At 31.3% G+C, this 12,204-nt stretch overlaps 1 long non-coding RNA gene across 1 annotated transcript in view; it reads left to right on the forward strand.

Annotated features, from left to right (window-relative positions):
• LOC121118580 (uncharacterized) overlaps positions 1 to 9,168 on the forward strand; it is a 29,900-nt gene extending 20,732 nt beyond the window's left edge. Inside the window, exon 2 of the long non-coding RNA XR_011779915.1 lies at positions 8,726 to 9,168. This is a non-coding gene — a long non-coding RNA (uncharacterized lncRNA). The remainder of the gene's footprint in view (positions 1 to 8,725) is intronic.
• Positions 9,169 to 12,204: the final 3,036 nt, after the last annotated feature.

Raw genomic sequence — 12,204 nt, forward strand, 5'->3', positions numbered from 1 at the left:
AACAAGAAGTAATCCAATGCTATTTAAGTTAATATTAAATTAATGTCTTGATCAATTGCATTAAAACTGTAAATGTTATTGCCTGGAAAAACTTACTTCCAATGGGATAAAGAATACATTTACATACATATTTTTTTTTTCTTCTTCCAAAAACTGGCTACAACTAATATATAAATTTCACCTCTTAGTTGTATGTACCACTCGAATCTGCGATCTATGGAGTCATAATTAAATTTTAGAGCTAGTATAAATTGTGCACTGTACTTACCTAGCTCATTCAGATCTAACGACTGTTCATGAGGTGTATAAAAGGTAACTAGAGTTAATAATTTAGAATATTTTCCTTTGAAAAATTAAAATAATATTTTTTAATCCATTTCGCAAATAAAATTGAAAAATTAATTTGATCTCTATCATGTGTTGTTATGTACCAGCTGTAAAGATGTGTCTATTTTGGAAACATGAAAAAAAGTAGAACAAACATTCAAGGAGCTATATATTTGTTTTAATTAAATTATCTTCAGAATTTCAGCAGTATTTCTTTATCTGTGATTCACTGGTTTCTTTGTGGAATAAAAGTCAAGTCCACTAAGAGCTGAATGATAATGATGGAAAAATCTTACTTTTAAATTCACGTTCAATTTTTCTATGGGTTGAGTAGCAATAACTATGTGACATGATTATTCGATTTGATAAATCTCCTTTGCATGACTAATTTACCCAAGAACAATCGACAAAATTATAATTATTACTTTTTTAAATATAAACTGGATCGAAGTGTATAAAACTTTTTGTTCAGTTATCTAAAAGGGATTCAAGATATAAAAAGTTGAAGTACGCTTTCCGAGCTCTGTCAGGTGAAATTTTCAATTTACTGAATGAACATCAATTATTATAGCAACAGTTTCAAATTTTAGTTACTAGATTATAAACTTTCATAAAACAATTCCTAATATAGAAGAATTGATCGTAGTGATGTGTATCATATGAATATATTGGTCAAGAACAATGTTTTTTTGCGGACTATACAGTGTTTTGGCATTTATGAATTTTTTCTTCTACAATTACAACCTATTGAGCAGAATAAATCTCATCTATGGTAATGGTTATAATTTTATCATTTGAATCAACGTATTTATACTTATAAAGAGATAGAAACTATTTAAAATGTAAATACCCCCATCAATATTCAAGGAACTCCTCAGTTTTTATAAAATGATGTTTTACAGATATATAAAATGATTGGTAGTCTTACTTATCAATTTTATTGTAAAGAACTGGACTTATAATTTCACATCAAGTTGACATTCTCATAATTTTTGCAGAATATGGTCTTCCTTTCACATAAATTAAGTGTAAATGTAGCAGCTAAATAATAAAACTAATAGGATTATTATATTTAGATGTTTCCTCTTATGTCGTTGACTCCAAAAGTTTCTCAGCCACTTTGATGTTTGAGAGGGAAAGGAAGAAAGTTCGTTCCTTGAAGATAATACGATATTGTTTACATTAGAAATTTTTTGAATGAATTGAGTTTTGTAAATATGATCCACTTCTTTGTGGGAAATATTTTTACCATTAAAAAAAAATAATAGAAACATACCACCTCGAATTTGAAGATTATATAGGAGTTCAAGTACCACTGGCAAATTCATTGATTTGATGAATATTATGAAGCAAGCATAGGCTATCGAGTTTCTATTTGACTTCTTTAAGCTTAACAATTTATCCATCTCTGGGAAGGATGACCTATTTTTATTAAGTTTTTTTTTTTTTTTTGATTTTCAGTTTTAAAAATTTAAACTTGTACAGAAATGGAATTAAAGGTTTTTGACCAGCCATCTTTTAGTGGACGTGTCTAATGAGCTTTGTCTTTTTAGTATTGGGATACTAGATAAATATACTGATACTTCAGGGGGGGAATTGTTGGTTCTGCATCCCCATTGAACCTTGCATTTTTCATAAAATCAGGTTTGTTTCAACCTTGAAAGATTTGAGACTTTTCACTCTAGCATGACTCGTACAGATGTTAAGTAGAAACATGAGACTATTTCAAAGGAACAACAACTGTTAGGGATACAGGAAATAGCTCGAAACCATTCGTTTTTCAACTCTTCAACCTTCGTAAATAAATAAAGGGAGTATTTAGATTTGTAAATTGAAGTTTGAGGCGTAACTTTAGCCTTTTTAGACACAGGATAGACAGTCCCTTACTTGGACAACAACAAGTCAACATTAATAAAGACAAGGCATAAACTTTAAAATAGAGAGATGAACTGAAAATACCTCTAATTTTTTATTAGGTTTCGTATTTTTTTTTTCTTCATTACATGGAATAATTACAGTACAAGCTCACCCAACCATTCTTTCAATTCTTCACTTTCAAATTATGAGCCACCATCACTTCTTACATGTTTCGGAACCCAAAGTCATAAACCAATGGAGTAGAATATTAGTAACCTCTGTTGTCTTAGTCTTTTTCTACGATTCAAACCAAGAAAATCCTGTAAATCTATCAGCCATCAATAAAAAATCCTTCTTATCCTAGTAAAATAAGTACATGTATACTTGTTCCATAGGTTGCGATCGTTTTATCGATTGGTTTTGGTTGACTGGGTTGAATTTCCATATATTTTGGACATTATTATATAGTTACTAATCGTGGATTTAATGTATCAACTCGGTTGAATATACTTAGAATACATAGAAATACTCCCTTTAAAATGGTGTAAACATTTTTGCATTCACTAGCCAATAGCTAAACATTCAAGTTCCATTATTGTAAAATATCGTGCTTATGTTCGAGTTAATGTTCAAGAACCACAATGAATTAAATATTTTTTATACATTCACTACTTTTATCCTTTTGAATTGGAGCAAAACCAATACCATTCATTTTACTTGTATTAGTAACCAACTTCGTAATTTTGCTAGCGTCAAAATGAACTCAAACTGATGCAGACCCAATTGAATAATTTTATCGTTTTATTCTTTGTTTTCTACTTTATTATAATCCATCCATGCATTATCACCATCTTCAACACATCTATATCTATAATCTCAGTGTTCAATGACATCCGGTAATTTTTGCATCCTGAATGAATTAGATAAATTATCCTCGTTAAGATTCATATTACTTTTAAGACTTGTAATAGCTCTAGCGAGAATATCTTTGGTTCCTGAATGTCTGTTCTTGGTTTTGGTCGCCATCTTTAATTAATTATAAACAACAACAATCATTTTGAAACACCTCCCATAAAGACAGATACTACTTAATACATTATTCCATTTATTAATATATCTTCTTTTCTACGATTTTTTTTTCAAATACATGCAAATTCTCACCATCCACGACCAAAATCTATTTTCTCAATTTTATCAATCTTTTTTATTCGTCGTTGTGAAGATTTTATGGCCTTAATTAACTTCAATTTAATTCCTTACTATTTTCTACAACACCACGTTGTTAAAAACCAGATATTTCGACTTTTTTCAGGATAACTAATTAAAATATCACTTACTAATATAATTAGTTATGCATTATAATCGTTTTCAGAATATTAAATCCCTACAACGCTATGGTTGATACTTATAACAACAAATCCTTACGCACTAAAAAATCCTTAAAGATAATACGTCCTGCTACTTTAATAGTACATACGAGTATATGAATAAGTTTGGAGTCATTTACATATTTTTAATATAAAATTTTAGTACAATGAATACATCCAAAACAACATGAATGATTACACATCAATGATGTATTGCGAAAATTGTGACTATGAAAGCCAAGCAAAAATAAAAAGCTAACTTATGTTCTAAAGTTGGAATTGTACTGAAAGAATTAATGAGGAACTTAAACATTGATCAAATCTTAGAAGTATAGAAATATTTTGAAATAATATTATAAAAATTTCTCATAGCTCAGAATCTTGGGAGAGAGGATTTTCTTGTACCATTCGCATACCCCCTCCCCCACTTAGAATCCTAGAAGGATGTATTCTCATTAAGATGTTTAAACTTCTATCGTAAAAGGTAATTAATTTCTAGATAAAGAGTGGAGATTATAAATTCAGCGAGAAATTAAGGTTTATATGAATGACTTAAAAGTTCTAAACTTCTTTGCATGGGTTATAGAATTAGGTACAATTGGCAAAGATCTGAAATTCAGGAGTAAATATCCTACCATCCGAAATATACATGAGGAAAGATGAAATTTTTTTCCTCCAATTTTCTCGAAGTCTTAACAAATTTAAATTGTATTCAAAAGTAGATTAATCTTAGTCTCTTGGTTTAATAAAAGTCATTTTAAGATTTGAGGGTCTAGAAACAATAAAATCTTTTGTCGCTCGTTTTAAAGGTTAGTAAAAATACCATTGCAAAAGAGGATTTGCACTTTTAGGTCATGGAAGGTTAAAATATTTTTCCCAGAGCTTCTTCCGCTAATTTCTTTGGAGTCCACAATTCCACAATTCTCAAAGATTCAATATTAACAAAAATATTTGAGTAAAAATATTTCACTATTATCTACTCAAAATATTATCTCATTTTTTATATCATAGAAAACTATAAGATTGTTTACGTTCTGTACCCGCAGGTGTAAAATATATACTCTCAAGTCGACTGTCTCTGGCAGTATCACAATGCATATTAATGTGTTCAAAATAATTAATTTTGAAGACAAAATGAATACAAAAACTTCTCATTTAAGAAAAAATTATAATTAAATATTATTAAAATCTGCTCTTTTCATATATCAAGCAGATATCGTTAATTTACTATGTGTGCCTGACAAAAGTGTCCTTGATCAATCTATGGAGAAATTGTCTTTCGTTTTGAAGTATTATTAATTTTAAGAAACTGTTGTTATTTTTGAACATGTTATTGATATTTATAAAATTAAAATTGTACATTTTATAAAATTGTCTTTAAAAAACGGAATTTTTCTCCAACGGGCCGTCGTTATTTTCATTATATCTTACAACTTTTCCATTGAAAAATAGAAACAAAACATTGAATCATTCGTAGTTTGTTAATTCTTCCCAATAATATAATTATTTTTGTTTAATAATTGTAGAAAATTGATAGCTTCACAAATGCTTGTTTAAATTAAGCCCATCAATATTCAGAGCAATAATAGGGGGAAAAAAAAAAATTTACAGCCTACAACAAAATACAGTGTAATTTAGATTTCAGTACTGCATGGATAGTGGAATAGTTGTCTGATTCCGAATTTTATATAAAAAAAAAGTTAGATGAAAAATATACAATATTACTATAGTAATTAATCGGATAATATTTTTTTAAATCGCGCAACCTCTCGTAAAATCATGCTGAATTTCACTCATTCACAATTTGTATTCCCATTTGAAAGGATTATAGAAGAAGGTATTGTTTGTAAGAGAAAAAAAGGAATGATGGGTCAACTTTAGTTTTTACTTTATTTCCTAGAAGAGGAGAAGAAAGGAAAAATATGTTAAGCTGCATGATTGGTTATTCCATGTACCTCAAATTCCAAGGTTTTCTACGTACATAACCGGACAAGATAGTCCAGAATGAACGTCCCATTTAATTTAAAATACAATTATGGTTTGTAGAGATTTCGTTACCCAAGTCAGAAGCATTGCAACAGGGTTTTGTCAGAAACACTGCGAAAAAAGTGCATGAATGACGCAAAGACAATTTGTAGCACTTTTGACATCACTTGATCTAACTACACTTTACTTTACAATGTAGAATATGGTCCAGAGAAAATCAATGTAGTTTTTAGACGAAAATACTTCCTCATGGCAGCTGTAATGGCTGTGTGAGCTAAAATTCTGGAATACTTATCTTAACTACCTGAACATCAGCAACAAGGTGTTTCTGGCAAGATGTTCAGAGCAAGGGCCAGTACAGAAAACGAGATATTGGTTAATTGTAAGACAATATTAAATTTGTAAAATAGTATTTATATATATACTAATACAAAACTAAATCTGTGAGTAATTTACTGATAGAAGTATCCAGAACATAAAAAGACGTGTTAAACCCAATTACTCTCCATACTATTAAATTAAGAGTATTCCAACAGTAGGAGAAAAAAAAAAAAAGTTAGCCTTTTTTGGGCCTTTGTTCTTCTTTGTTTTTAGAAATATTAAATATGCAAAAAAATGTCCTCATGTTGATTTCAATCGTTTGAAATCAATTCAGGTTGTAGACAGTCTGGATGGAGAACCAACGGTCTCTTCAGCGTTCTCGGGACTTTTTTTCAATACTTTAATTAAAACAAAAAATTCATAAAGGGCGTTTCACATGCACATACATGAGCGTCTGAAAGATGTTTGATTTGAGGGGATGGAAGGGGGGAGGGGGACTGTGATAACTATTTTTTTTTTATATTAGGATATTTTCATTCTTTCTTTTTATAAGGAAAAGTTTTGTTTCAGGGATGGGGCTAGCTCAGAAATTCGGGAGATTTTGAGACACGACCTTTGAGAAACTTGTTCACTCAGTATGGCCACCCTCAGCAGCAATCACAGCCTCCACATAGCGACAGAAAGCTTAGCAGGAGTTGATGATGAACTTCTCGGACAAGTTGTTCCACTCCTTCACAATGGCGGACTTCAGAGTGTTCACGTTTGGTTGAGATGTTTTGTTAGTCTCCTTCTCCAAAGTGCCCCACACAGCAAAGTCCAGCGGTTTCAAATCCGGTGAAGATGATGGCCATATATCCTTGTGCCAAATATCAGCCATGTTGTCGGCGCAGAACTTCTGGCAGTTGGCAGATGTGTGAGAGGGTGCACCATCTTGGGTCCCCATATAGTTGTCCTCTGGGTAGGTAACCTTGAGTCATGGCAGTATGGTGAACCTCAGCACCTTGTAGTAGGCCTCATGGCCGATTTTCTCCCCAGCCTATAAAAAGAAGTGAGGCATCTTCTTGCCGTCGGACGCCACGACCCCAGGACCATTGTTTGGGCCGGATCTTTTGTACTGAACCCCCTTGACCTCCTATGGTGATCCCCCAAAGCCAACGGTCGTTCCAACGGTTGTAGACCTGGTCCACGGTGAAAATCTTCTCGTCAGAGAAAATTTTTAATGTCGATACATTTGCCTTGATTTACGTACAAACTTTCTTGAACCTCGGGAGTCTCCTTTCCTTTAGAGTGTCCTTCAACAGGTGGCTTGGGGTCATTGTGTAAGAGGACAGTCCCAAGTACTCCTTCACAGCCCTCCTGATTGTCACCTCGTCCACGTCAAACTCGTTAGAGAGGCGATTCATGGATTTTGTGGGGTCCTCCTGGACCTTCTTTTTCAGGTCCCCCACAAACTAAGAACCCCTTTTCCAGTTGTGTCCCCCACCTCATTCTTTCCTTGAGAGGTATTTTTCATCCTTTTTCCACTTCACAATGTCCATAATCTCTGCCACCTCAATTTTGGCATCCAAAAGGTCTGAGCTCCTCTGCCTTTTTGCTTCTTACTCACTCATGATGAAAGATTTGAGAAACATTTATTTTGGTTTACTTATGCAGAAAGGACAGGAGATTCGAAATATGCAGAAAAAGATCACAAAACCTTTCTATTTTAATTACATAATTATAATTTATTAACAGTCTGGGTTTTGCTTCCGAACCCTGTATGTCTAAAGTTGGATGGCATTATGGCGCTGTAAGTAATTAAATGTTATAATTATGGGTCTACAGGTGCATCGAAATCGGTCATTGTTGAAGTATCGGAATCGTCCCAATAATGCCTATTCCATCAATACCCATGCATAACTGTTTAAATGGATACTATCACATATTTGAACTTATTTTTTGAGACAAAATTACAGTTACAAATCAATAAAATAGGTAAACTAGGCGACTTCATTCAGACAAACTTAAAACAAAACAAAAAAAAGGGGGAAGTACACAAAAGATTATGCAAATTTTCAGGGTTCTACAGGAAATTTACTTGCAAGTAACCATTTAGAACTAACCATATCTATAGTGTCCCAATCATTTTAACTGTATCATGAGTTTTCAATTAGTCCGTAACGGTATATGAAACTCATTTTAAGAACTTGAGACAGTTCAAGACCATTTGATGTTATGTGGGCCGAACCAGTAAATAATAGAAAATTACCTGTTGTTAGTGTCGCAAGCAATTTGTTTGTTTTTTTATCAAGTGAGGTAGTTCAAATTAGATCAGAGGTTAAAGGTGCAAACTCTCTAATATGAGTCCACTAGAAATTAATTTAATCCTGAGTACGGAGAGTAATTAAGTTTTAAAAATTTAAATTAATTAACAACTGATTATGATAAATAAATATATGTACTTTTTTTTTCAATGCCGTAGTTAATACAAAATAAAACATTGAAAAAAGGAGACAATTTTGTTTATTAAATTATTTTATACATAACAAGGAATCGGTAACGGAATTGTACATAAAGATGATATCGGAATGGTGTCGGTGCATCCCTAGTTATAATACATATTTAGTATAGCTCCAACTATAATGTAACGATACCCTGGTACAACTATACGGAATAACACTATGAGAAGGGTGAAATGGAAGGAACAAAATTGACGTCCTTTGCTATATCCAATCACGACGCTCAATTTGTATTCCTTTTCTCTTTTTATTTTTTTTGTCTGTGTTTTATTTTTATGAATGAATCCTTCTCAGAACCTATTTAACCAATTAAATATATAATAAAGTAAGAATATTAGTTGATTAATAATTCCCATCTTCATTTTATAGGAGCCTATTGCAGAATCATCTCCACGTATCGAACTGAACACAAGAGGCGCTAAAACACCAGAAGAGAGCTCCTCCAACATAACTGTGCGAAGTCGTTCAAGAAATCATCTTTTTCGATCCATCTTTAACTATCCAGTATCCATATCTGTATTCCATGTGTATTTCTCATTAGGATTAGTTGGCTTTATATTATTTTGGACAGTTCTTATGCTAAGGGTCTACTTACCAGAGTCTTATTGGAAGTGGAGCTATGATTTTCGTAAAAATCTATAAAAAATAATTAAAGCATTTAATTTTTCTGTCTATTTACGCATGTTTTTATGGTATTGTAGGGAATTCTGGCACAAAAAGTATTATAAACCGTGTCGAACATGTGTTACTGAAGAGATGTTTTACATAAATAATGATAATAATAAATAAAACTTCTTATTGTCATTGACAAACGATTGTGTATTGTTTTTATAGAGTAGGATGTTTTAATTGGTTATTTTTTTGTAAAAGTACCATTCTATATATAATATATGTTAGAAATAAAAAGACTTATATATTGTATACGACGAGAGCTAGGTATAATCTACCAAAGAATACTCGAACAAACAGCGTGTTCCAGCAAATCGTGACTAAAATTTTAGAATAGTTTCATTGTTCACTAAATAATTTACCGATTATTTGCCATTATATGAACTAGTAGAGAAATAAAAAAAAATTCTTGTGAAAGAAATTACTTTATCAGACCAAGTCCAACTCAGATGGAGGCAAAAATAAATCATATGACAGCGCTTTTTGACCTGGGAAAGAGTCATGACGAGATCCTGGATCGTCACCTGCTTAAACATTATCAAACAGATTATTCCCCAATTAAAAATCTGAAGGGCAAAAACAAGATACCAAAAACAAGTTAAAAGTGTGTGAAAAAAACTTGGCAAATTTCTGGGCCTGGTCAATGTGGCTTCTATTTTCAGCAGGCTACATTTCTATTGACTATGAGATCTAGGGCGTCGTCGAGAGAAAAGCCTGTACCACATCCACATGTGAATGTGGATGCCAAAAAGGCTGCTATGAAGAAGGAGTGGGTTAATATGTCGGATGAATACGTGAAGAAGACCTGTGAAACCATCAGGCCAAGGATTGATGCCATGGTGGAGGTCAAGGGCGACAACTTTGAGATTTAACTGCTTGTATAAAGTCTCATAGTCTTAATACTTGTACTTTTTGAGAATCATAATACATTGAGCTTTGGAAAATTTGTTTATGAATTGTAGGGACACTCTGTATATAAAATGTGCAACATTTTTTCCCCACGCTTTGTTTCCCTTCTATATGTTATATTCTAAAGGATTAATAAAATAGTAATTAAATAAACAGATAATTGAATAAAAACAATTGTGTAATGAATTTTTACAGAATTAAAGAAAACTTTCTTAGTTTTATATAAAATGTATATTTCAATGGATTTTTTTTTTTAATTCATTATAGGACTGTTTTAATTTAATTATCTTTTTCATTTCATAACTGTTCTATTTATAGTAAACACAGAATATAGCCTTTAATAACTAAAAAAATAGATTGAGGTAAAGCGGCGAAACGCACTTCTTAGTTTGAGTAGATTCATGGTCTTGGTGTGAAATAAATTTTCTCTAGCAAGATGTCACTTCTTATGATACGACGCGGCCTTTCTTTCGCCCAACGGTTTATATTTTTGGAGCAACGTAGCTGAATGGACAACGCTCTCCAGAGGAGAAAAAAAACGGGTTTATTCATATTGCTCAACACCAAATACTAAAAAAAGAAGAAAAAAGGGTACATATTTTTAGTGTAACAAATCCCAAGGCTTTTTTTACCATGCAAGTTTTGTTGTTGTTCTTCGCAACATGAACAATGTTAAATTTTATTTTCCACTCTGGAGCAGAGAACATCTAAGTATTAAGTAACTACATGTAAGCGTAGTCATAAAAAAGGGAGATTAACTCAAAGAAATTGATGACCAGTTATCTTTTATATTATTAAAGCAAAGTGTATCTGTTTGTCGACGCTTAGTTGCTTCGTTCAATGCCGGGTAATACCGCCAGTACTTTAAAAATGTATTGTTACGTTGTGCATATTGACTTCAACTTGACAAATTCTTTAGTCAGATGGAGTAACTGTAATATTATTATAATGTGGACCTATACTTAATCGTTGCAACTCCATCAGATAAATTAATGGGGGGAGGGGTGAATAAAAAAATTAAGGGAAAAAATAGTGTGAATTTTATGTATAGAGCATTCCTCATTCCTTGGTATGATCATATGACATATAGCTACAAATTAAGATGTGCCTTGATCTTGTTAAATTTATGTATTAATTCATGAGAGGAATTGCAATTCTTTTATGTATCGTGGGAAGGAGAGTAGCGTCATCGTCTTTGTATGGATTTGAACCAACTTGTTCTTGCATAATAATAAAAATATAAAGTTGTTAATGTTTTCTTAGGGTAGACAGTTTAAATTCTTTGAATTCTGAGAAACTAGTCTAAAATTGCAAAATATTTGGCACTATTTCCGATCTATAATACAAACGAGTGATATTACTACAATTATATCTTTATTTGCTATAAGATATAGAAAATTATTAATCTAATAACTTGATAGGTTTTGGTATTTATTTCTTATGAAATGTTACTTTGTCTAATTTTCTAAATCAAATTCAATTTTTTGAGCTATAGTCGTATATAAATACAAATTGTGCAAAATGAAGAACTGGTAAAATCTATAAAACTTTTCATTTTAAATAAATAGTTTAGAGTTAATACAAATTACTCATACGTACGTGTGATAAATAAGTAACATTTTAAAAATATACAAATTTGTATCAAGCTTCGATATTCGATACATTATTAGTATAGTATAAAAATTAAAGCTCCATTCGATTTTCAATATATGAATAAAGTAATTACAAGTTCAGTTATCAGTAACAAAGTAAATACATGTTTATATAATTAGCACATAGTGTAGTAACATCCATCAAAATGCATAGTTGGTATTTAAAATGGTTGGGGTTTTAATTAGTGTTAGATTCGAATATTACTCGAATTTGAAAAAAAAAAACTCAACTTTACTACCATTTCGAAAAATTACTCCAACTCGTCCTAAATATACTTTTAGAACCTCGATCAAAGTAATAGATAGAAAATAATATAGATTAAAATAATAATAAAATGCATCAAGAGGGATTCTGATATAATTAATTTCATATAAACGTTATAGTTTAAAATTAACACCCTTGATCAAACCCCAACACTTCAATATTAACCACTTATGTTTTTTACAGACTATATAAAAATATAATAAAGTCCTCCACTTCAAAATATGTGTACAAAAAAAGAAAATATTAAAATTTAATACTGACAAACAAATAACATCTCTATCTTTGATTTTCTTGTTCTCATCATCAAATATCGACTTACTAAACATTTCAGGATTAAGTAGAACTTACATGAC

This window comes from Lepeophtheirus salmonis, chromosome 5, assembly GCF_016086655.4.
Source record: "Lepeophtheirus salmonis chromosome 5, UVic_Lsal_1.4, whole genome shotgun sequence".
Lineage (NCBI taxonomy): Eukaryota > Metazoa > Arthropoda > Copepoda > Siphonostomatoida > Caligidae > Lepeophtheirus > Lepeophtheirus salmonis.